Consider the following 23,378-nt stretch of genomic DNA (forward strand, 5'->3'; position numbering starts at 1 on the left):
TGTCCCCACATGTAAGACAGAAGGAAGGGGTTGGGGGAGGGTCTCAGAAAGACCCATCCCCCGGTCTGGCCATAGACTGGAACACGACCCTCACAGTCTTCGTCTGGCTTTGGGCAGGGACACCTACTTCTCCCATCCTCCTCCATCAACCAGGGCCTCACTGCCCGCCTGCCCGCTGGCCTACCTCGGATGCCTCAGATTAGCTAATTGACGTGGGGAGGCCACTTTGAACATTTCAAGGCCTGGTCAGGGGCCAAGTCTCATTACTTAGCTTCAAAGTCAAAAACTCCATAAAAAGTTCATTGGTGGAGCTGATTGTTCCAGATTGTCCTAACGGAACTGAGCCCACCACGGCACCCCGGGCCTCATGTTTTAATGTGGGGCGACAGCACGTGTGTGGTACTGAGCTGGGATGGGGGAGGGGGGCACAGGAGGCCAAGACCCAGTTTGCATTTTCTTTTCTCTTTTCAAACACTTAAAAATTACAAAAAGACTAACCACACTACACAACATTGGAAAACAAGAGAAAAAATAAAAGATTCCAGAAACCCATACCCTAATACAGCAACATTTCTTTATGTATATTTTTTATATGCTACTAATCAGCATATGTATACAAAAATGGCCTTCTTTTTTTTTTTGCTAAGCATTAAATCATAAGCATTTCCTACCTGTTCATGAGCAATATTTTAAGTGGGTATGTGATATTCTGTCCCGGAAGTATGGACTAATTGTTACACATTTAGGTTGGTTTTGGTTTTACATTTTTACAAATAACAGAAAACATATTTATATTTTCCCACAATTGGTTTTTAAATGTTAAAAAAGTAACATTTTAAAAATGTTTTTTAAACTTTTTTTTTTTAAAGTCACACTTTTTTTTTTTTTAGAGTGTGGAAAATCTGGGAAAGTATAAAGAAGTTAATAAAAGTCACCTGTGATTGTTCTACCAAGCGAGAATCACTGCTAACCTTCGGGGGTATTTCCTTCATGTGTATATATTAGAAACAGGATCGTGCTGCACAGAAGTTTTGTAGGTCCCTGGGGCCGGGAGAATAAAATTGGCAGAGGAAATATTTCCAGGAGAGATTCAGTGTGTGACATGTGTGCATTCGAAGTTGGATGACACTTTCGTTGCGAATGTGGGACAGCCCTGTGCCCAGCCCCGGGGCCAGGCGGGTGGCCGAGGTGTCCTTGATCAGGGACAAGGGTGCTTCCGGGGCCAGCAAGGCCACTGGGGCACGAGCAAACGCACTTTCCTCATTTCTTCTGACAAGCGCGTTGGAGCCCCTGATTTATGGCCACACTTCATGGGACACTAGTAAACGTCCCATAGTATATTTTGTAAGAGTAATGAAGTCTCAGGAACCCGGCCCTCTCCGCGGCCTCTGCTAATAAATTTCCTTGGGCGAGGGGTGAGCGGCCAGGCGCTGGGCCAGAGTTGCGGGCTGCGGATTAGCAGAGGGGGCACCAGCCTGTCCCCCGGGGGCCGCCGCTCCACCCTGGGATCTCGTAGGAGGTGCGGGGCTTTGCGGCGCCCCCACCCCAGCCACGCCGGGAGCGCAGCCCCGTGGAGCTCAATGTGGAGCTCTCAAAAGGCAGGAGGAAGATGAAAAGTGAGTCGAGAAGCTGGAGAGGAGGGGGGGAAACCCCAAACCATAATTGCCGCTTTCCTTCTGCAGCTCAGGTTGCTGGCCCGGGGCTGAGGGGCGGCGAGGGCTGTTTCTTTTTTGACTACTGTTTTCCTGAAGTTTGAGGCTGGACTATGGGATGAAAGAAGACCGAGGGGCAACTAGCATGGGCTGGGTTGTGCGGGGCCACAGCAGGAGCGGGTGGGGGCGGGGGGGGGAAGGGGACGGGAGGGGCTGAAGATTTTTCTATCTCCCCCCACCCCCGCCCACATGCCACACACAATTCAAAGGGCTGGGGACAGGGAATCCATTTGTCACTCCACAGAATAGCTGCCCCCCCACCCCCCCTTAATGTTCCCTTCGTCTTCATAGATCTGCTTCGAAGCTGGATGTTTCTTCACGAATTTTAATTCGCCTCTCATTTCAGCCAGCGCCTGCCAGGTCCCACACCAGGTGCTGAGGACACGAAGATGAGTAAGACACACCGCTTGCCTCAGGGAGGTCCCGTTCTGTGCTGTCAAATCACCCAGAGTGCAAGCTGACACTAATTGACTGCTTACCATGGGCTAGATGCTGTTCCAGACACTTTACATGTATTTATCCATTTACTCCTCACAAAACCTAAAGAAGCAGGCGTTTTGTTATCATCTCACTGTTAATCGGGCACTGAGACGGTAAGTGACTTGCCCAGGATCCCTCTGGTTCCTGAGTCCAGGTTCTCAGAGACCCTCAAGTCTCAAGGACTCAAAACAGGCAGGCTACCCAGACTTCCTCCCACACACAAGGAAACCGAGGCCCAAAGAGGAGAAGTGACTTGCCCAACGCCACGCAGAAAAGTGGCAAGGCTGGAACTAGACCCCAACGAACATCCTCACTGAAACATCCAGCTGCCCTCTTTAGCTGTGTGGATGCTCCTCACACATATTCCAAGACATGAAGTGAGAAACATTTTCTGGCATCTGGAAACTTCCTGTTTGCAAGGACCACCCAATAGACCTACAAGGAACCATGGAGAGAGTGATTTAAGGAAAGAAACAAAATGAACTCCAAATCAGAGAGCTGGGGGACATTTCGGTATCAGTGGCATTGGGAATGAGTTTCTTTAAGTTAAAAATTTATATTTTAGTAACCAGAAATGTCCCATGTCTATCAGATGGAGTTTTACCAATTTTCAAGGAATCAGAAAATGATCAGGATGACTACATTTGATACTGAACAATGCTGAATACCGAGTGAGGTTTTGTGGCTGTGGGTCATTGCCATACACATCAGTTAGCGTGGAACCACCGGTGAGCAGAGGCCTCCATTCTCCACCTGGACTTGCAGCCCATGGCATGACAGCCTGGAACAGAACACCCAGTGTGAACATCAGGAACCAGAAGATGCTTGGTAGCACACATCAGAAATGGCAGGAGAACCCTTGCTGGGTGTCAGAGCCCAAGTGACTGTGCACAGAGTGCTTGATCATGAAGTTATTCTGGTGCCCCAGCCAGAATTCCCAAACCTTAAAAAAGCAATTGCAAGTGTCTGCAACAGACCTCCTCGTGGAAAAGCAAACCTCACAAATAAAATCTAGGGTTTGAAAATAAAATGTCTGGCCTAATTCGATGGTGACTGCCTTCCAGGTTGGTTTGTGTAGGGGCACTGGGACATCGGAGCTCTGGTTCTTATTAGAATTCTCCTGTGCTCTCAGGATGGGCAAACCTGGCTCATTGCAGACTGGACCCACGGCAGGGCTGGGAAAGGGCCCTCAACCGGGAGTCAGGGACCTCAAATGTACCAGCCAGCAGTGGCACATCGTGTCTCCGAGATTCAGGTATGAAATAAGGGCAAGAAGATCTTACAGCCCATAAGGGGTGGCTGGGTCTGACCTGGTGCAGGCGTTGTAAGACCCTGACCTTGCCAGTCCTCACAGCAACCCTGGGCAGCACGTATCGTTATGGCCATTTTACAGATGAAGAGACTGAGGCATCGAGGGATTACGAGGCTCACTGTGCTCTGTGGGTGGGTGTGAAATGACTCACAGATAAGTGCTGTGTAAATACAGAAGACCATAGTTACAGACTGTCCCAATACATGTGTGTGTGTGTGAGCCAAGGCCTAACACGTTGCTGGCAGATCTATTTGCTCAGTCCTGTTAGTCCCTCCCCTTCTTTCTTTCCTCTCTAGGGCGGGGGACAACAGAAGGAAGATGAAAATATTCCCTAATACATCTGGAGGATTCACGTTACCCATGCCAGGAGAATAGCCAAGGAAGGAAACCTCAGCTCACGCCCTTCTGCATTCTTTACAAGGACACACGGGAGTGGGGAGCGTGCCCTGAGCAGAGCGGACTCAAGCTTGGGCTCCTCTTTGAGGAGTGCTAAAAAATCTTGCGCCCTCTGGATGCTTTTTGAAATTTCAAAATGGATGAAACAGTGACTTCAAAAAATCAATGGTAATTTTAGATCAGGCTTTTTGCAAACTTCTCACTTCCTCCCAGAGATCCTGATAAACACAGGGCAGGCACTGACAAATGCTAGTTTCATTCCAGGAAGGTGTGAAAGTTGAGTTTGTTGGGCATTGCCTGGGCTTCAGGCAGGAAAGAACAAATGGCCCTTTCCTGGGGACGACTCCTCTCACTGCAAGACTTTAGGGCTTGGGTAGAGTAAAGATGGTCCAGACCTGCCCTGGCCAGCAGTTCTTGGCCACAATGGAGAGGCTCTGTGACAAAATAGTGTGCTACACAATGTGCGTGTCTTGATCTTGTTACTAATATTGCTGTAATTATTCCTGATTCTGTGATTTTCCACCAGGTCACACTGCTTTGTAATTTTGGCTTTGACTTCTCAGCAGGAATGAGCTGTAGGTGACTTAGGAGGTGTCCGTTTGCTCATCATTTATTCTGTTCACTGCTTGGATTTCATCTGCTATTCTTTTTTTTCCTTCGGTTTACCTAATGCGGGCCAACATTTCCTGGGTATCCATGACACAAGAGGAATCTTGGGAAAGGCCCTGGCCCTGAGGGAACTTAGACTGGCCTAGAGGAAACCAGGCATAGACCAGTCATAGGTAAATGATTAGGTGTCACTATATGGTTGAACACAGTAAAACTCAGGCTTTCTGTCCAAGGTAACTATTTTTTCAACTTTCTCTTCCATTCTCTAAGGCCAGAACAAATCTGGCTTAATTATAACGTGGCCTCTTTGAACATCAGTTGACTTGAAACCAAGGTTCAATGAGATGGTGTTTAAAGGACCTTCCAGTTCTAGCTGAGGGGGTCTGAGAGACTCATGTCAGCACAGAGGGGCTTACTGCCCTTGAGTCTGAATGTTCCTTGTCCCTGAAGCCCTCTGCTCCCAGCCGAGCCTCTACCCTGGCTGGCTCCTCACATTGGCACTGCCCTGCTGCACTACCTGGCTCCTGTGCTTTTCCAACTCCTCGTCTTTTTTTCTTTCTGTCTTTAGGGAAAAAGTGAAAAAGAGCAGACATTTCTAGCACACTGTGGGTGGCCTGTAGGGGAGATGATGACTTAGAAGACTGGTGGGGAGGGACACACTGTTGACTCACCGGGTCACCCCTGGAGCCATTTTACATCACCAAGAGATGATCACTGGACTCGCTGTGACTCTGCTGGTGGCCACTGTCCTATGCCCTGCAGGAGGCCTCCCGGGAACCCAGAGCAATACTGGTTGTGTGAGTGTAAGGAGAGACAGTGACTCTGCAGAGCACTAAGACCCTTCATGGGGCAGATGACAGAGAGCCCCACAGAGGCTGTGGTTCTTGCCAACCCCAGGCAACTGACTCCAAATGCCCTCTTCTCTCCAAGTCCACTCCCTCCACCCTGCAGACTGAGTGGCCCCACCCGGAGCCACACGGGCCACACCCTGGCCTATACTGGGCACTCAGGGTGAATAGCTGTTGCTTAGCACAGCGCCTGACCACATGGTGTGTAGGTGGCCAGAGAAATTCAGCTTAATGAATGACTGCTTCAAAGCCACAACATATTAAGCTAAAATAGTTATTAAATGAATAGCAATTGACACAGCACTTTTATATGTCTCTTATTTTCTTCTTATGATTTATTTATCTTTTCCTGTCTAGCTCTCATTGTTTTGAAGACCCAAGGATAATGAGGTACACTTAACTGGCAATCAAGAAACCCTAGGGGCTGGGCACAGACAGCTCAGTCTTGCAATCCCAGCGCTTTGGGAGGCCAAAGTGGGAGGATTCCTTGAGGATGGGAGTTTGAGACCAACCGGTAAGATCTCATCTCTAAAAATAATAATAATAATTAGTTTGGTGTAGTGGCACACAATTGTAGTCCCAGCTACTCCGGAGGCTGAGGTGGGAGGATTGCTTGAGCCTGGGAGTTCAAGGCTGCAGTGAGCCATGTTTGTGCCACTGTACTCCAGCCTGGGTGAGAGAGCAAGACCCTGTCTCAAAAAAACAAAAAGAAACCCTAGGAAAAGGCACTCCACCTCCCTGTGCCTCTGTTGCCTCAACTGTCTAGGCAGTGGTGAAAATAACATCTGAACATATTTCTCTGCAACCTTGCAGGGAGGATCAAGCCCACCGGCGGATGTGAAGTGTCTGGGGGCAGTTAAAGAGGCAGTGACACGGCCGGGCGTTGTGGCTCACACCTGTAATCCCAGCACTTTGGGAGGCCAAGGCGGGTGGATCACTAGAGGCCAGGAGTTTGAGACCAGCCTGGCCAACATGGTGAAACCCCGTCTCTACCAAAAATACAAAAATTAGCCAGGCATGGTGTTGCATGCCTGTAATCCCAGCTACTTGGGAGGCGAGGCAGGAGAATTGCTTGAACCCGGGAGGTGGAGGTTGCAGTGAGCTGAGATGGCACCACTGCGCTCCAGCCTGGACAACAGAGCCAGATTCAATCTCAAAAACAAAAAAAAATAGTCAGTGACAGGTGTGATGGGCTACTCCTAAGATGCTCTACATCTGCAAAGACCTTCAAGGAGGAGAATGTCCCCATTCCTCTCTGGTCATCAGGCCTCAGGCCCTGAAGTTCTGGCATCATCCAAGAAAGCTTTTGCTACGCCTAATACTACCAGTCCTGCAGTGGGAGATGTGACTCTGAATGAATGCGGCCAATTTCCCTAAGCCATCTAAGATGGCAAGTTCTGTGATTTTTCCTCAGGATCTCAGCTTAAATGTCCCCCCATCAGGAAGCAATTTCTGAAAAGACTGAAGGAGTGAGCTGTGCAAATGCAGCATCTGCAGGAAGAGAATTGGAAACAGAGGGGCTAGCAAGAGTCTATTTGGCTGGGACTGAGAAAGTGGGAAGAATGGGAAGACACAGGTTTAGAAAGTGGCCAGAAGCCACATCACATAGGGACTGCGGGACATAGGGAGGACTTTGGATTTTATTCTAGGAGCAGTTAAAAGTCATCAGTGGGTTATGAGTGGGAAGGTGACACGATCTGGCTGTCATGTGGAGAACAGGACTGTGGGAAAGGGAAGAGAAGCTGAAGATGATTTGCTAGTGTATTGAATGTGCAGATCTGAGTATAATAGCAATCAGTGATAACTGAGATTTTTGGCTTAAGTAACCAGACGAATGGACAATCTGGCCTCCTGGAACCCAAGTCTTGCCAATGTACCTTGTAATATCTCTGTTCATTCCTCTCTGTTCCTTCTGCCACTGCCTTGTTCAAGTTCCTATCACTCCTCCTGGGATTCCTGCATTTATTGCCAATCAACCCCATTGTCAAAGAATAGGTTTTATTTCCCTCTCATGCTTGAAAACTCTGATGGCCACCTATATTAGTTAGTTATTGCTAAATAGAGCTAAAAATCACAAACATTTATTATTTCACACTTTCTATGGATCATGAATCTGGGGACATCTTAACTGGGTCTCCTAGCTCACGGTCACACAAGGCTGCAATTGAGGGGGCAGCTAGGTTGGGACTCATCTGAAGGCTCAGTCCAGGGAGGACCCAGTCTGAGCTCACTCACGGGATCGCTGGCAGGATTCCATTCCTTGCTGGCTGTTGGACTGAGCACCTCATGTCCTCGCTCGCTGTGGGCCAGAGATATCAGCTCCTTGACACATAGGTCTTTCCACAGAGCAGCTTGCAGCCTGGTACTGGCTCCCGTCAGAGTGAGCTAATGAGAGAGCAAGAGAGAACACCCAAGAAGGAAGCCATAGCATTTTTGCAATCTCATCACTTTTGCCATAGTCTCTTTGTTAGAAGTGAGGTACTAGGTCCAGTCCACTCTCATGGAAGGGGATTATGCAAAGGCATGAATACCAGGAGAGAGGGCTCGCTGGGTGCCATCTTCAAGGCAGATGCTGTCTCACCTCCTTCCTGCATCTTCTGCTCCAACTCCTCACGCTGATCATTCACTTGCTGATCCTGAAAGAGCTATCTGTTTTCTGTACACTTTCCACCTTGGAGATTTTCTTTTGCTCATTACCTCAGGCCTGGAAGAGAAGCATTTGGCCATAATTCTCACTCCGCTTGCTTCTGTCGGCACTCTTGGTCCATGTGTTTGTTCTTCCCAGTTTGAATTTGTGCTCAGTGACCGTCCGGACTATAACTTACTCGTTTGTGGGTTCCTATTGTCAAATATGGTGTCTGGCACGAAGTAGATTGTTATTTGACTCTGCTCAGTATGAATGAGTGAGTTTTAATTAGAGCGAAAGAAAAAATTCAGGAAGGTAAACCTACTCATTGGGCAGATTCTAAAGTCAAACAAGGCCTTAAGATGATTTATTTTAGGTCATCTGTGCCAAGCTTCCTCTCCACTGGAAACTCCTAAAGAAACTGTTTAGCTGCTTCTGCAAGTATACAAGTTGCCACACTTTGGGCCTCTCAGAAATCCTGAGAGGTAGGAAGGGCAGGAATCATTGTACCCATTTTATTTTGTATTTTTATTTATTTTGAGACAGAGTTTCACTCTGTCACCCAGGCTGGAGTGCAGTGGCCTGATCTCAGCTCACTGCAACCTCTGCCTCCCAGGTTCAAGGGATTCTCCTGCCTCAGTCTCCCGAGTAGCTGGGATTACAGGCGCCTGCCACCACACCTGGCCTGTACCCATTTTATAGATGCAGGCTGAGGTCTAGGGAGGTTAAGTGTCAGGACCACATGCAGATGGCTAGCACCTGGTAGAACCAGGCTTAGCTCAGTTCAATTCAGAACATATGTATCAATGCCTCTTACGTTTCAGGGCCTACATTTTCATACAGAAAAGTAAGATACAGTTCCTGCCCTCAAGGGGTTCACAATCTCCTAGTGGAGACTGACATATGAACAGATCCACCCCACTCAGTGGGGAAAGCCCCTGATCTTCTCTGACCACTTGAGTTGTCTCTGAAATGATTTACGCAATGAAAGCAGGATAGTGTAGGGCCAGAACAATGGCCCCCAAATCTAACTGGTGTTTGGAGCCATCTGGATGGCTTTTAGAAACACAGATTCTGATTGATGGGTCCAGAATAAAAACCAGGTGATATTGATAGGCGGGCATGTTTGAGACCCTCTGGTTTACAGGGTTTTTGGTCTTTGGAGAACAATCAACTGATCTGAAAGTTTCTCAGTGGGAAGAAGGGAGACTTCTCATGGGCTCAGCCTGCTAAACCTCCCCAGGTACTTCTCTTCCATGGACTGCACCCATTAGAGTGGGCCCCTGGTCCTGCTGTCGCCTACAGATGTCCCCTACTCTGCTCTCGTGTGTCCCAGTCACACCTTTTCCTCATATTGTTGGTCCCAAATAACTCCCACCTGTCTTAGGCATCTCACCCAGGTTTCAAACAATGAAGTGCTTTCAGGGAGCAGTTCCCAGGCTGCAGTTACTCCCCTTCCCCGGTCACAGAGGGTTGTGGTCGTTTCCTTCTTGGGATGCCCCCGCCTATCAGTCTGATACTTTGCATGGCTTTTGCTGTGAACAGAGCTGGTAAACTCTAGAGAGTAGGTCATTTTGGGGTTTACGTTTTGACCCTTCACCTGCTTCCAGTCTTGATTCAAATGTCACCTTCTCAGTGAGTCTTCTTCTCTGACTACCCATTTCAAATGCACTCCTGCCTCCTACATGCCCCATCCCCTGACTGCTCAAATGTCCTCCGGAGTACCTGATTACTTTCTAATTCACCGTATCACTTACTGATTTATTCTGTTTCTCTTCTCCCTCCTGACAACAGAGTATGAGCTCCCAAGAAGGCAGGGCTGTCTCCTCTGTTCATGGACATATCCCCAGGACCCAGCACAGTGACTGACACACAGTAGGCTTTCAGAAAGATGCGTTGAATGTGTAAGTCTTGAGCAATGCCTTCGCATGCAGCAGTGTTCTCTAAATGCTGTTTGGTTGGTTGGTTGATTGACAAAGCCAGCCCAATCAGGGCAGGCTCATCTGCTTCTCTTCCAGAAGATGCCCTGGACTGAGGCTTGGAGACTTATTTCTCAAGGTTAATAGAGTGAGCCTTGTTGAGACTGTCACAGCCTTCCCAGCTGGGCTGAAAAATGCCTTTGGAATCCGACGCTGGGGAGGCAATGGGCCAGCTCCAAGACTTCCCAAGGAGCTAGAGTCAGAGCTGGCTCCACATCCCGTTTGTCAGCCCCAGCATGCAGACGAGAGGCCATCACTTGCCAAGGACTTTGTTTTATTGTCATTGCAGTTGGCTTCCCTCTGGGCTGGAGCTGCCGGGCAGCAGCCATCAAGCCCTGGCCGCTGGGCTGGGGTGATATTAACAATTCTATAATTCTCACCCGAGCCACAGCTGAAAAGAGGAACTGCTGGAGGTGGCTGAGAAAACAGGAGCCCCAGCGGCAGCAGGAGGAGGAAGAGCTAGTACTGGCTGTTCTCTCTCTAACTTCCTCACAGACCTAGCCTTGGGACATGGCTCATGAAGCTTTCTCCAGCCCAGCCTCTGTTCAGTTTTTCCAAAGCTTGTCACAGAAAGAGGGCTGGGATGTTATTTTTAAGTCTTAGCTACCCAGAATTCTCAGGAAATTTTGATATCATCTTGTAGATCCCACCACAGACAGCCTGCATCGCAGGCTAGAGGGATTGCTGCTTGGAGATGTATTCAAAATGTTCCCTCTGTTATACATGCCTCCCAGACCTCTGGAAAGAGGTGCCGCCATATTGATAAGCTACCCGAGGACAGTTCTTGCCACCCCTGGCCTGTGAAGCACCCCCACATTTGTGGGACAATGAGCCTTTGCACCAACCCTGGTCTGAGACATCCCTGGGCTCTGGCCCTAGAGCTGGCAGGTCTCTTACACTACGTGGCTGTCTGGGGATGGCTGAGCCATTGTGGTACATCCCTGTTCCTTACTTAGGAAGAAAAAATAATTGATGTCCTAAAAGCTGTCTTGTCAAAGAGCTGCCCCATGGTACCTGAAGCTGAGATCGGAATTGAGAGCCCAGAAGATTCTCCAACCAAAGAGTCCATCCGAGGGACTGGGCAGGGAGGCAAAAGTAAATGGACACAGATCCCCCAGAATCAAAGCAGATAGCTCATGTGAATTATTAGTCATGTAACAGCATGCCCTCTGTCCCTCCAAGCCCATATTTAAAGCTAAATAATGTTTCAGCCCCCAACTCTGACATCTATCTAGGCCAGCCTTTCTTGAAACCACACCCTGGCACATGAAGCCTATAAGATGCTTCATGAAAAAGAGTTCCTAGACACAAATAATTTGGGAAACACTGCCTGCCTTCTTGGAGATTCACAGCACCTATGAAAGGCTCTGAGAAGTTCTGCAATGAAGAAATTTATTTCATTCTATTTCATCCAGTATTTCCCACACTCAAACTCTTTTATCACCTTCTAATATCCCTTGTATTGGGGTTTCCAATAGAGCCCACTGGGAAGCACAGGTCCTGAGGATAGGCTTCTAGAAATACTGATGATTGGTTTGGCCCACTTGGCACCTTTAGTCCCTGACTCCATGTGATCTTCACTCATGGCTGCACAGCCTTCCACTGAAGCCCCTGCTTGGTAGGGAGCATCAGACAGTTCAAGCTCACTAATAAGAGCCAGGAGCAGAACCTTGTTGTCTAGACCACCAAGCCTCTTCCCCAAGCTGTTTTCATGTGGTAGGGTGTTTTCACCATCTACTATGTCAGCACAGATGGGCCTAGGCCCTAGCAAAGTTAAAATTGTATATAGGTTTGGCTTTAGGACCCTACTCCCACTTCCCTCCTTTCAGCACCTCCTCCTGACACACTGTCTAGTGCTGCCATCTGCTTACCCTACCATGGCAAAGCAGCTGCCCAGATTAAGGTCTTTTTTTCCTCTTCATCCATCACACTGTCTCCTTTACCCAAAAGGTAACATGGAGGAGGTAAGGTTGAACGCAGAAGTTGAAGAATGACCAGCTCACCAGGGGAACAAGACAAAGGTGGGTGGCATAGGCTCATTTGGTTCTCAAGACAATCTTAAGAGCTTGGCAGAATTGGTATAATTGACCTCATTTTTGCTACTGAAGAAAATGAGGTACAGTTCTCAGCCCTGAATTCATCTTGATAACCAGGAACAGGACCAGGAACTGAGCTGAACTCTCCGGAGCTTACATCTCTTCCTCAGCTGCTCCGGGACGCCAAGGCTATCCTCCTATGCCAAGGTGGCTGACTTTGGTGGTGAACATTTCTTTATGGTTTATCACACAAGTATGGATCCCTAAGCTCTGCAGTTCTGTTTTGCCCATTTCTTCCATATATATTTTTAAGCCTCTCTAATCTAAACATGCTCCCCCCATTCCCTTTTTATTTCCCATGATGGATTTGTTGAAGAACCAGGGTCATTTAGCCTTCAGAGCTTCTCACAGCCTAAATGTCACTGATTGCATCCTTATAGTGCTGGTTAGCATGTTCCTCTACCCTGTGTATTTCTGCTAAGTTAGTAGTTGGACCTAGAGGCTTGATCACATTCAGGTTTGAGTTTTTCTCCTAGATGATAGGTAGTGGCGCTCTTCCATCAGGATCCACATATTTTCTAATTGTTTCTCTTTGTGTTGTCAGTAGCTGTTGTTATTAATTCATGCTTTGTTTTGATGTCTCCAGGCTCTGCTCCATGGCCTTGCATCTGGTTTTGCCTCTGTGCTCTGCCCTCTGGAATGAGAATTATTCAAAACATGATATATCTGTATAATGGGAAATTATTTGGCCATGAAAAGAAATAGACTCTGTTTTTCTAATATCCCTGGGCCCTACCCTCTCAGTATACACAACCAACCCCAGTCTCCTGCCCCCAGGCCAGGCTTTCAGAACCTGTTCTGATTTTTGACCCAGATCAGGTAATTAACTATTTGTAGAATTCTTTTATTTATTTATTTATTTATTTTGAGACGAGGTCTCACTCTGTTGCCCAGACTGGACTGTAGTGGCATGATCACACTTGTAATCCTAGCACTTTGGGAGGCCAAGGTGGGCAGATTGCTTGAGGTCAGGAGTTCAAGACCAGCCTGGGCAACATGGCGAAACCTCATCTCTACAAAAAGTACAAAAATTAGCCGGGCATGGTGGCAGCATCAACCTCCAGGGCTCGGGTGACGCTTTCACCTTAGCCTCCCAAGTGCTAGGATTACAGGTGTGAGCTGTCACACCTGGCTGGTCTTTGTATAATTCTTGTTTGACAGCCATGAACTATTATGGAAAGGAAAGATCTTGCCAGACTCACCACACTGCCTGGCTCACGGACCTGCCTTGAGGCCTTCTCCATAGTGGATCTGGTCACACTTGGTGAAAGCAGGTGACCAGAGAGAGCTTTCTGAGCTCAGAGGAAAGAATAAACTAGGATAGCTTGGAAGTATCATAAAGATTTTGTCATTATGGCAGCTGAATTCTGCATTTGATGTATGTTCACCAAGATGCATTTCCCTTATCTCCTGGGCATAGGTGGCCTTGTCCCCCAGCATCTTTTGAATTAGATGTGTCCATGTGACTCAGTTCAGCCAATGGATTGTGGCTAAATTATATTACTCAGATCTGGTGCATGAACACCAACAAAGGGATTCCCAGTCCCTCCTTTCCCATCTTTTAGCTGCATGGAAGGATCTAGCAGAGGACTTAGAGTTCTAAGAGTATGGCAGAGACACAAGACGGAAGGACCCTGGGTCACTGAATGACCACATGGAAGCCTGCTCTGTTGCACTGGACTTTGTGAGAGAGAGAAATGATTTTTTATTGAGTTAAACCATTGTAATTTAAGGATTGCTTGTTATAGCAACTGATGTCACTTACTCTCACTTACACAAGCCCTTTGAAGAGTGAGAAAGTGGCTCATGGTGAAAGTAGAGCAAAGAAAAGCAAACTATACCAGGCTTCTTCAAGGCACAGTGATTGAGGCTTGACTACTTCTAATTACCTCAATGAATCATTTCTGAAGGTCATGGCTTTCTGATTACCTGAGCACTCCTCATGTGTGGGGTACTGTCTTTGGAGAAGAAGAAATAAATCACTAACTGAATAATGCCAGGGATGCTTTGAGGCTGAAGAAATTGTCTGTGGAAGGAACAGGGCAGTAAAATCATGGCCTATCCACTCTAGAAGTGGCTCAGGAGTCCCTGAATCACCAATGGGGCAGAGTCTGGCTCGAAGGGCATAAAGTTATTGCCCTTAACAGTTGCAAAAAGAAAATGATAACCCTAAGGTCTCAGAGTAAGGACTGATAGAAATCATCCCAGATCTGAAACTCCAATCTCACTGTTGGCTGACTCCATCTGACTTTATGTGTTCATTCATATGTGTCTTGAGCAGAGAATGTTAGATCCCATCTATGAGCGACTGTAGGACATCTGTTAGTTTAACAGCATGTGCTCTTCATGGAGCTGTCTTCCTTCTTCCTTGGGAGACTTTCCTTTTAAAAATCTTTACAAAGACCCCATCTTTCTAATGGTGTGTTTCAGGCTTCAGTGGTCATATGGATAATCTGGCCTTGGTCTTATTTCATCATCTTTACTCTTTAGACTTTTAGACATCTGGTGATTTAACTTCAGGTGAGATGGGCATTCTAGGTCACAGCTTTGGTTAGTTTCTGCTACTTTTTGTGACACACATGTGCGTGCACGCGCACACATACACACGTATTCATACCCCAAAAGCTTCAAGATAGACAGTTGAGTATAGTAGTCAAGAGAGGCCTTTGGGATGCCAAGACCATTCAGTGGGGAAGGAATAGTCTTTTCAACAAATGGTGCTATGACAACTGGATATTCACATGCAGAAGAATAAAGTTGGACCACTAACTCACACTATATAAAAAATTAACTCAAAGTGGATTATAGACCTAAATATAAAACCTAGAACCTTAAAATTCTTAGAGCAAAACATACGAGCAAATCTTCATGGCCTTGAGTTAGGCAAAGCCTTCTCAGATACGACATCAAACATACAGCAACAAAAGAAAAAAAATAAACTTAACTACACAAAAAGTAAAATGTTTGTGCTTCAAAGGACATCATCCAGAAACTGAAAAGATGATCAACAGAATGGGGGAAAAATTTGCAAATTGTATGATAAGAAACATATATTAATATTAAAACCCCTTACAACTTAATAATAACAACAAAAATAACCATTTTTAATGGGCAGAGGATTTGAATAGACATTTCTAGAAAGGAAATATATATACAAATGGCCAATAAGCACATGAAAAGATGCTCAACATCATTAGTTAATAAGAAAATGCAAATGAAAACCACAATGAGATACCACTTCACGTCTGCTATGATTACATCCACTTCACATCCACTATAATCAAAACAATGGAAAATAATAAGTGTTGGTAAGGATGTGGAGAAATCAGACCCCTTATGCATTGATGTGGGGATGTAACATGGTGCAGCTACTTTGAAAAACAGTGTGGCAGTTCCTCAAAAAGTTCAACATGGAGTTACCGTGTGATTTAGTAATTCCACTCCGAGGTACATAACCAAGAGAAAGAAAAACCTGTACAGAAATGTTCAGGGCAGCATTATTTGTAATGGCCCCAAAGTAGAAATAACCCAAATGTCCACCAATTGATCAATGGATAAATAAAATACAGTATATCTGTACAATGGAATATTATCTGGCCATAATAATAAACAGAAATAAATGAAATACTGATACATGCTACAACATAGGTGAACCTGAAAAACATGCTAAGTGAAAAAAGGCAGACACAAAAAGTCACATACTGCGTGCTTCCATTTACATGAAATGTACAGAATGGGCAAATTCATAGAGATAGAAATTAGATCAGTGATTGCAAGGGGCTGGGAGAACAAGAAAGTTGGACATGTCTGCAAATGTGTATAGGGTTTCTTTTGAGGAGTAATGAAAACATTCTTGGATTGGATAGTGATGAGAATTGCACAACTCTGTGAATATCCTTTAAAAAACCACAGAATTGTACACTTTAAGGGGGTTAATTGTATGGTATTTGAATTATATATCAATAAATCTGTTTACAAAAAAGAGAGAGAGTTCTCTAGAGCCAGACTACTTGAGTTCAAACCCCAGTATTTTTTGTTGCTATGTGTGTGATCTTGGCCTAGTCACTTGCCCACTCTGTGCCTCAGTTTCCTCATGTGTAAAATGAAGATGATAGTAGTACCTGCCTCACAGGTTGTTGTGAGGATTGCATGAATTAATGGAATGCCTCCTGGCCCAGAACAAACACTCCATAAGAGTTACCTACTGCTTTTACTGTTAATGACGAATGTCATGCCGTACAATAATCCTGGCCACATGCCCATAAATCAAGGGCCAAAGAAGACTTATAAAATCTTGTCAGCAGGGAGGGCTTGGTTCAGGGTGATGTCCACAAGCAGGATCATGGCCTGGAGATCTGGGTAGCTTCCACATTGAAAGAACCACTCAAGAAAACTGTAGGGCGCTTAGTACATCCAAACGTACATAAATACAGAGTCTGGCTCAAGATTTTTGGCCAGAGTCCATTGAGAGTTATGAATCCCTCTTTGAACAATGGCAGCTATTATTAAAATCTAGAGACTTTGAGTTGGATTCTTTCTCCAGCCCAGACACTGATTCAGAGCTGCAACATTCTAAACAGTGAGGCTAGAAACTGATGCCATTTCTGAGCTGATTTATTGAGAGGTTTCTTGATTTGGGTCAGGTTCCTGCAACATTTGGAAAGTGACGACTATAGCATCATTATTTCCCCCAAATGACCAAAATTATAGCCGGTAACTTGAGGCCAGTAAATTTCCCTGCAGCAGATGTTAAACTGTTTTAAAAGATGATTAACAATGGGAGACTTAGGCCCTATGGCAGAGCAAAATGGGCTGGTGTTGCTGAAGTCAACGTGTGAGGTAAGGGGCACATCCAGACCCCTGTGGTGGGGAGCCCAGGTTGGAGACTGTAAAAGCTCACAGGTTGTGGTGTAAATCAAGCCTGTGGTCCTGGGTGGCTGAACATGTGGTGCTGTGACAAGAGACCTAGCCTGGACGTTGGGAGGCCTGGGTTCCATGCTTGCTTCTGCCAGAATGTGACTCAGGGCAAACTATTTCTCTTCTCTGGGATACAGTATCCCCATCCTTTAACATAAGGACAGGTCACATTAGGCAGTCTCTAAGGTGTTTTGTGAGCTTTAGACTGATTTATTCTGTTACTTAAGAAAGCAGATGAATTATCCATTCACCTCCATAAGAATCTGTGAATTTTAGATGAAATGACCACAAAAGAATCAAGATGGGTTACACAATTTTGGTGAGGCTCACTTCACATCACAACGCTGGAAAGTATGGGAGTGAAAAGGAGTGAGGATGGATCCAGAGAGACCACCCGTAGGATACCGAGACCAGGTCTCTGGAAGCAGACATGAATGCTTTGCTAGTCTAGGACACCATCCCATTGAAGTCTCCTTGAGAAATGCTATGCAGTTTTCACTCATCTTTCCAGCAGTCAAGTTCTCTACCTGTTCATCTCTGTTCCTTATTTCCTAAAGGGCTGTCATCTACCCATTACATTTGTGGATCAACTACTCAAAGTGTATACCTACACATATTTACACGTACACATACATACAAACAATTGTTGGCTAGAATTGAATGGTGTTCCCATGAACTTCTCCAGTTAGGATATCCTGGGACCCCTTCCCCATCAACTCCCACCTCTCCAACCATCCTCCCAGCTCAAGGTCACTGGAGAGTGGAAAGGAATTAATCCGATGGACATGAGTACTGAGATCCTTTGGAAAAGTCCTGAAGGATCTTTTCTTTTTACGTCCCTTCATCTTTTCCCCCCACATTAAGGAAAAATGGCCTGGGTCCTGTACCTCACATCACTTCAGCCATGGAGCTCTGGGAAGTAAAACTTGAGTTCTCCCAGAATCCCTCTGCTGTATTATAAGATTCAACACAGCAACCCCCTCAGAAGAATCACCCATTATTTATTCACTCAATAAATATTTATTGAGCACTTACTAAGTGCCAGTTTCAATGCTGGCCGTGGAGATATAACACTGTGCCAATAGACAGGAAAGAGCCTGGAATGTTCTAGGAAATGAAAGAAGTCCAGGTAAGAAGCAATATAAATGAGGGGGAGAGTAATATAGGACAAGACTGAAAAGGTAGCAGGGGTCAGACCACAGAGGGTCAAGGTGACCCAAGAGATCAGTTTCCCCACCCACTGTCCTGAGGAAACTGGGACACACAGAGATCTGGCTGAGAGAGGCCATGGGGAGGTGGGGCATCCCATGGACATTTCTTGGATCTCTCAGACTAAATTCTTAAGACAGTTTTAAACACAATGAAAATTGGCTTCTTAATGAAGTGAATTATTGAATGTACATGTGGAATATCTGGAACAGAAGAAGGCATGTAGGGTTTGGATTCAGACTTGAATTTGAATCTGGGTGATTTGGGGCAGGCTACCTAACATTTCCAACTTGAGTTTCTCTCATCTGTATGGTAAAGGCAGCAGTGTATCTCACATGGTTCCTTAGGAGATGATCCACAGGTTGTGTTTGCACCATCTATAGTTGCATGCAGTTGATACCCCGCCTCCCACACCAAGCTCCTATCTACCCTATGGACATGAACATATTATGGTTCTCAGTTGCAAGCCACAGCATCTATTCTGGCTAGTTTAAACAGAAAATGAATGTATTGAGAGATATTGGCTAACTCCCAGACTTGGGAGGGCTGGAGAAACATACTTAGGACTGAGCCTGCAGGAACACTCTGACAACCACACTGCAGAACTGACCAGATCTGGAAGCTGCTTCCCCCACAAATGACCTAGAACCACTCAGCCACAGATGACCTTACTACCCATGCTGTTAAGAATGGAAATCCCCGAGCCACAGAAGTTTCTGGCACTTGGGGATTTTAGGCATGTATTCCAGGCAACATTCTGTTCACGAAATATCTGGGTAACAAAAGACTGGAAGCCCCCTGCTATTTCTGGCCACACCCACTTGAGGTACCCCTGTTGGCTCTTCCTAAGCTGGTCATCTGATTCTCCACAACCTTAGTTTGGGGGCTGCACATTCTGTAACCAAAAATTTTGGTTATATGCCAGTGATTGATGTCAGTCTGTCTCAGAACTCCTCTTAATTTTCTTACCTTTTCAATCTCTAGTAGATTACGAAGATTAATTGTACCATATGCACTTTTCTTTTATAAAGCAGCTGCCCTCCTCTCTCTCTCTCAACCTCTCTCTCTCTCCCACCCCCGGGTCTTCTGCCTCTCACTCTTTATTTCAATCTCTAGTAGGTTATGAAGATTAATTGTACCATATGCACTTTTCTTTTTTAAAGCAGCTGCTCTTTTCTCTCTCTCTCCCTCCCTCCCTCCCTCTCTCCCTCCCTCCCCCACCAGGTCTTCTGTCTCTCACTCTTTATTTCTCTTTCTCCTTCTTCATTGCCTTAAAACCAAACCAAATCACACACTTACTTCTTGAGACATCTTTGCCGTCATGGGCCTAACCCTGATACATGCTACAACATAGGTAGCACGTATCATATATGTAGCCCAGAGCAGGGCTGTGGCTTGTCTGAGGTCACACGGCCAGCTGAAGGTCCTTGTGACCTGCAGAGGTGGAATCAGAGGCTCTGGATTCTTGTTTCAGCCCAGCCACCAACAAGGTGGGAATGCTTGGCAGGGCACTTCCTGTACTAGTCAAGACTCCAGGCTGTAGATGACAGAAACCCAGCTGGAAGTAGCCTTGGCAAAAAGAGACTTTGATCACTCATGCAGTCTGGAAAGGTAGAGGTGGGGTGGGGAGGTAGCAGTCAGGGACTTGAAGTCACCAGAAGTCTCTCTGTGGTTTTGTTCCACTTTTTCCTACCTTGGATGGGAAGTTTCTACACAATGAGGCCATGGCTGTTGCCTGCTTTTGTTTCACATTTCCCAGAGTTAGCCCACTGAAAAGGAAACAGCTTCTCTCTTAGCTCCAGATTAAAATGTCTAAGCAAAGTCTTTGGTCATGTGATTTACCCTTTGGAACAATCACAAGGCCAACCAAGTGTGATTGGCTGAGTTTGACAAACCACCATGGCCAGGGACATGGGGTCATGCTGGTCTGAGAGGGAAAGGGGGACAGGGGCCCCAAAGAAGGTGGGTGGGAGCACAGATATGACCACAGGGGAGTCATTGACAGTCAGGCGGCCCCATGATTTGTGTGGTCTCCATTTTCTCTAGATTTGCTCTACCCATTTCTCCTGTGCATTAATATGGGGGTGGGGAGGTCTAAAGTGGGACAAACAAGATGCACTTAAAGAGAGGTCCCCACTGAGTTTCCTAGAAGAAAGAATGCCTTAACACCCATTGTCCCATGGATATGGGCTAATTCATTCTTGTCATCTGGAAGAGAACAGAATCCTGAGGAAATGAGACACAGGACTGGTCATTTTTATGGTGGGACAAGAAATCAGAGTGGTATCTTAGAAGTGCTGGGGGCACGGAACTGTGTCTTCTCCTGCCAGCAATACCAAAACCCAAGTCCACTCCCTGATCCTTGAAGTTTTTCCCATTTTGCTCACTAAACCATACGTTCTAGCTCGATAACAGGCTCTTTTAGGAAATAATAGCATTGCTCTCTAAACTGAAAGCATCAGACTCTGGCCTGAGATTATTGTTGTTATTATGGTTATTATTATTATTATTTAAAGTGTGCTAATAAAAACACAGCTTCAGGACCCTAAAGTGATTTTATTGCACTACTGTAGACTAGTCATTGAGTACCTCTCAAATTTAAAGGGCTTTGTTTGATTGGCTTTTCAGATTAACTGGTTGGCTAACAAAGCTTTTTGTTTGTTTGTTTAAAATCTTAGGGATGAAAATCCTGATGGAACTTATTAGACCCTATCCCTGTCTCAGCAAGAAGAATGTAGCAAAGAGAGAATCTCTGGAGGCTAGAAGGCTCAGGCAGACAGCAGGTATGAAGCCATTGGCGCTCTCTGAAATTTATCTTTTGTCTATTTTTTTAATATAGCCTAGTCCAACAATATCTGCCTTTGTCATAGTCTCTACCATTTCTTGACGTTTTTTGTCAAACGTAAACCTTTATTATTTTATCATTAGTCACCGGCCACAGGAATTCACTTTTTCAGTTATCTATGCTGCTTCTAAAATGCTACATCGATGGCTGCTCCAGCTGTGTTCTGGGTTCGCGCTTGCCTAGAAACCAGTGACTCTGGGTGTGAACAGCGAGGGGATGAGACACTGCTGAATTCCAGATTTGCTGAAATCTGGCTGGGACCCACTGGGGGCAAATGTCAGTCAGCCTTACACACTCAAGGCAGTGCCCTGTGGGGTAACAGCTCCAGAAGGGAAGGAAGGTTGCATTTAACTAATCCTAGTGTTTATTCCAGAAGCTGAGCTTTTAAAGAAAATGCAGATGATTTCCCTCTGAGAGCGTAGACATTGTATAACCTCAAGTTCTGGTTACCCGGGGATCTACTATATTGTAGAGACTGGAAGCAGTCGGGGTGGAGAGAATTTGGAGTGGGTTGTTACAAAACAAGAAGCATGGGCAAAAGCCAGGCACAGCCATGCCTTAAAGATGCACTGATGAACTCAGACTGTCTTCAGAAAGCCTTCTCTGGCATGACTCTCTCCCTGACACCCCACTTTTGATTGCATTAGGGGGATGTTGCATTTATCCAAATCCCGAACACTCACTGAAAAAAAAAACAAACTTCCTTTAGAGACATCAAATAGAAAGGGACCCTCACATCCCATTCAAGGCCATATAGGGCCTAGTCACAGCACTTTCACAAATCAGGAGGACTTGTTGCCCATAGACCAGGCATTAAACAAAGCTGAGCTTTCATTTCTCCATCAGACAGAAGGAAGTCGCCTCATGTAAGTGAGGTCAGGCTCCATATGTTTTGTGGCACATGGTATATTGTTTTAATCTGCTGTGCTGTTTGGGGAGGAGAGGACTACATTGTATGGTTATGTATAGCTGAAAGAGCCCAAAGGTACCAACCCACTATCCAGACTTCTTCCTATGGCAGGGACCTGTTGAGTTCTTCCCATCCAAGCTACCCTCCTTTCTGCTTACCTGAATACCAAGCAGGTACTGTCTCTTCTGTGGAGCCTTCCTGGGCTCCTCAGGTCCTCAAGTGTATTTAGTCTAATATTAAGTTTGCCTTCCCAGCCTCCTTTTGGTTAGTACTTGATTGATGAATCTTTTTTTCATCCTTTTTTACTTTCAACTTTTCTGTGTCCTTATGTTTTACGTGTGTCTTTTATAAGCAGCATATAGTTGATTTTTTTTTTTAAATTGCAATCTGACAATCCTTGTCTTTTAAGTGATAATTTTAGTCTTTTTATACTTATTATGATTACAGACATATTTGGACATACCTATTGTTTTACTTCATACTTTCTATTTGTCCCTGCTTTTTCTATTATTTTTTTCTCCTTTCTTGCTCCCTCTTGTTGAATCGTTTGTTTTCTTATTCCATTCCTCTCATTCTCCCACTGATTTGGATGTTATTTTTTCATAGAAATTTTGTGAGGCATATTAGACAAACCCCAACTTAATATCTGAACCCTCTTTGCAAATCATACAAGAACCTTGTAAGATATTAACTCTTTGTGCACACTTTCCAGACATACGTACTTTTATATTCAGTATTTATTTATGTATTTTAAAATCCTGCAAATTAGATATTGTTATAAATTTTATATAGAAATTGTTTGTTTGGATTTGTATACAGGTTTATTCATCTCTTTGTTTACCAATCCTCTTGCATCTTAGAGCTCCTTTCTGGGATCATTTTACTTCTTCCTAAAGTATATTATTTAGAAGGATTTTTTTTTCCTACTAATTGCTTATTGGGTTTACTCTTAACTTTTGCATATCAGGAAATGTCTTGATTTCACCATAGTTCTAAAAGATAATTTTTCCAGACACACAAATATAGGTAGACAATAATTTTCTCCAAGCATTTTGAAGATTATTTTCATATTTGCTGCTGAGAATTTTGCTCTCTGGTTGCTATGCCTTTTTTTGGATTATCTGTCTTCTCTCTCTCTGGTTGCTTTAATATCTTCTCTTTATTGTTGGTGTTCTACAGTTCATTATCATATGTTCAGATTGTGTGCGTGTGTATGTGTATAATCCTACTTAATATAGTTTGTGCTTCTTGTATCTGTGGATTCAGATCTTTCATCAGTTCTAAAGAATGTGAGGCCATTGTCTCCTTGACAATTGCCTCTTCTCCATCTTATCTTTTCTTCCTTCTGGAATTCTGTTTAGAATTGTCAGCCTCCCTGTTCTGTCTCCCATGTCTCATAACTGCCTCTGGTCCCCATGGGTCTTCCTCTGCTCTAGACT

At 45.3% G+C, this 23,378-nt stretch overlaps 1 long non-coding RNA gene across 1 annotated transcript; it reads left to right on the forward strand.

Moving 5' to 3' along the window:
- The first annotated feature begins 1,422 nt into the window (after positions 1–1,422).
- Positions 1,423–5,865, forward strand: LOC134739652 (uncharacterized). The gene is made up of 4 exons (XR_010126519.1): positions 1,423–1,616; positions 2,059–3,447; positions 3,801–4,068; positions 5,715–5,865. It is a non-coding gene; the product is annotated as an uncharacterized LOC134739652 (long non-coding RNA).
- Positions 5,866–23,378: the final 17,513 nt, after the last annotated feature.

The sequence above is a fragment of the Pongo pygmaeus genome, chromosome 5 (assembly GCF_028885625.2).
Source record: "Pongo pygmaeus isolate AG05252 chromosome 5, NHGRI_mPonPyg2-v2.0_pri, whole genome shotgun sequence".
Classification (NCBI taxonomy): Eukaryota; Metazoa; Chordata; class Mammalia; order Primates; family Hominidae; genus Pongo; species Pongo pygmaeus.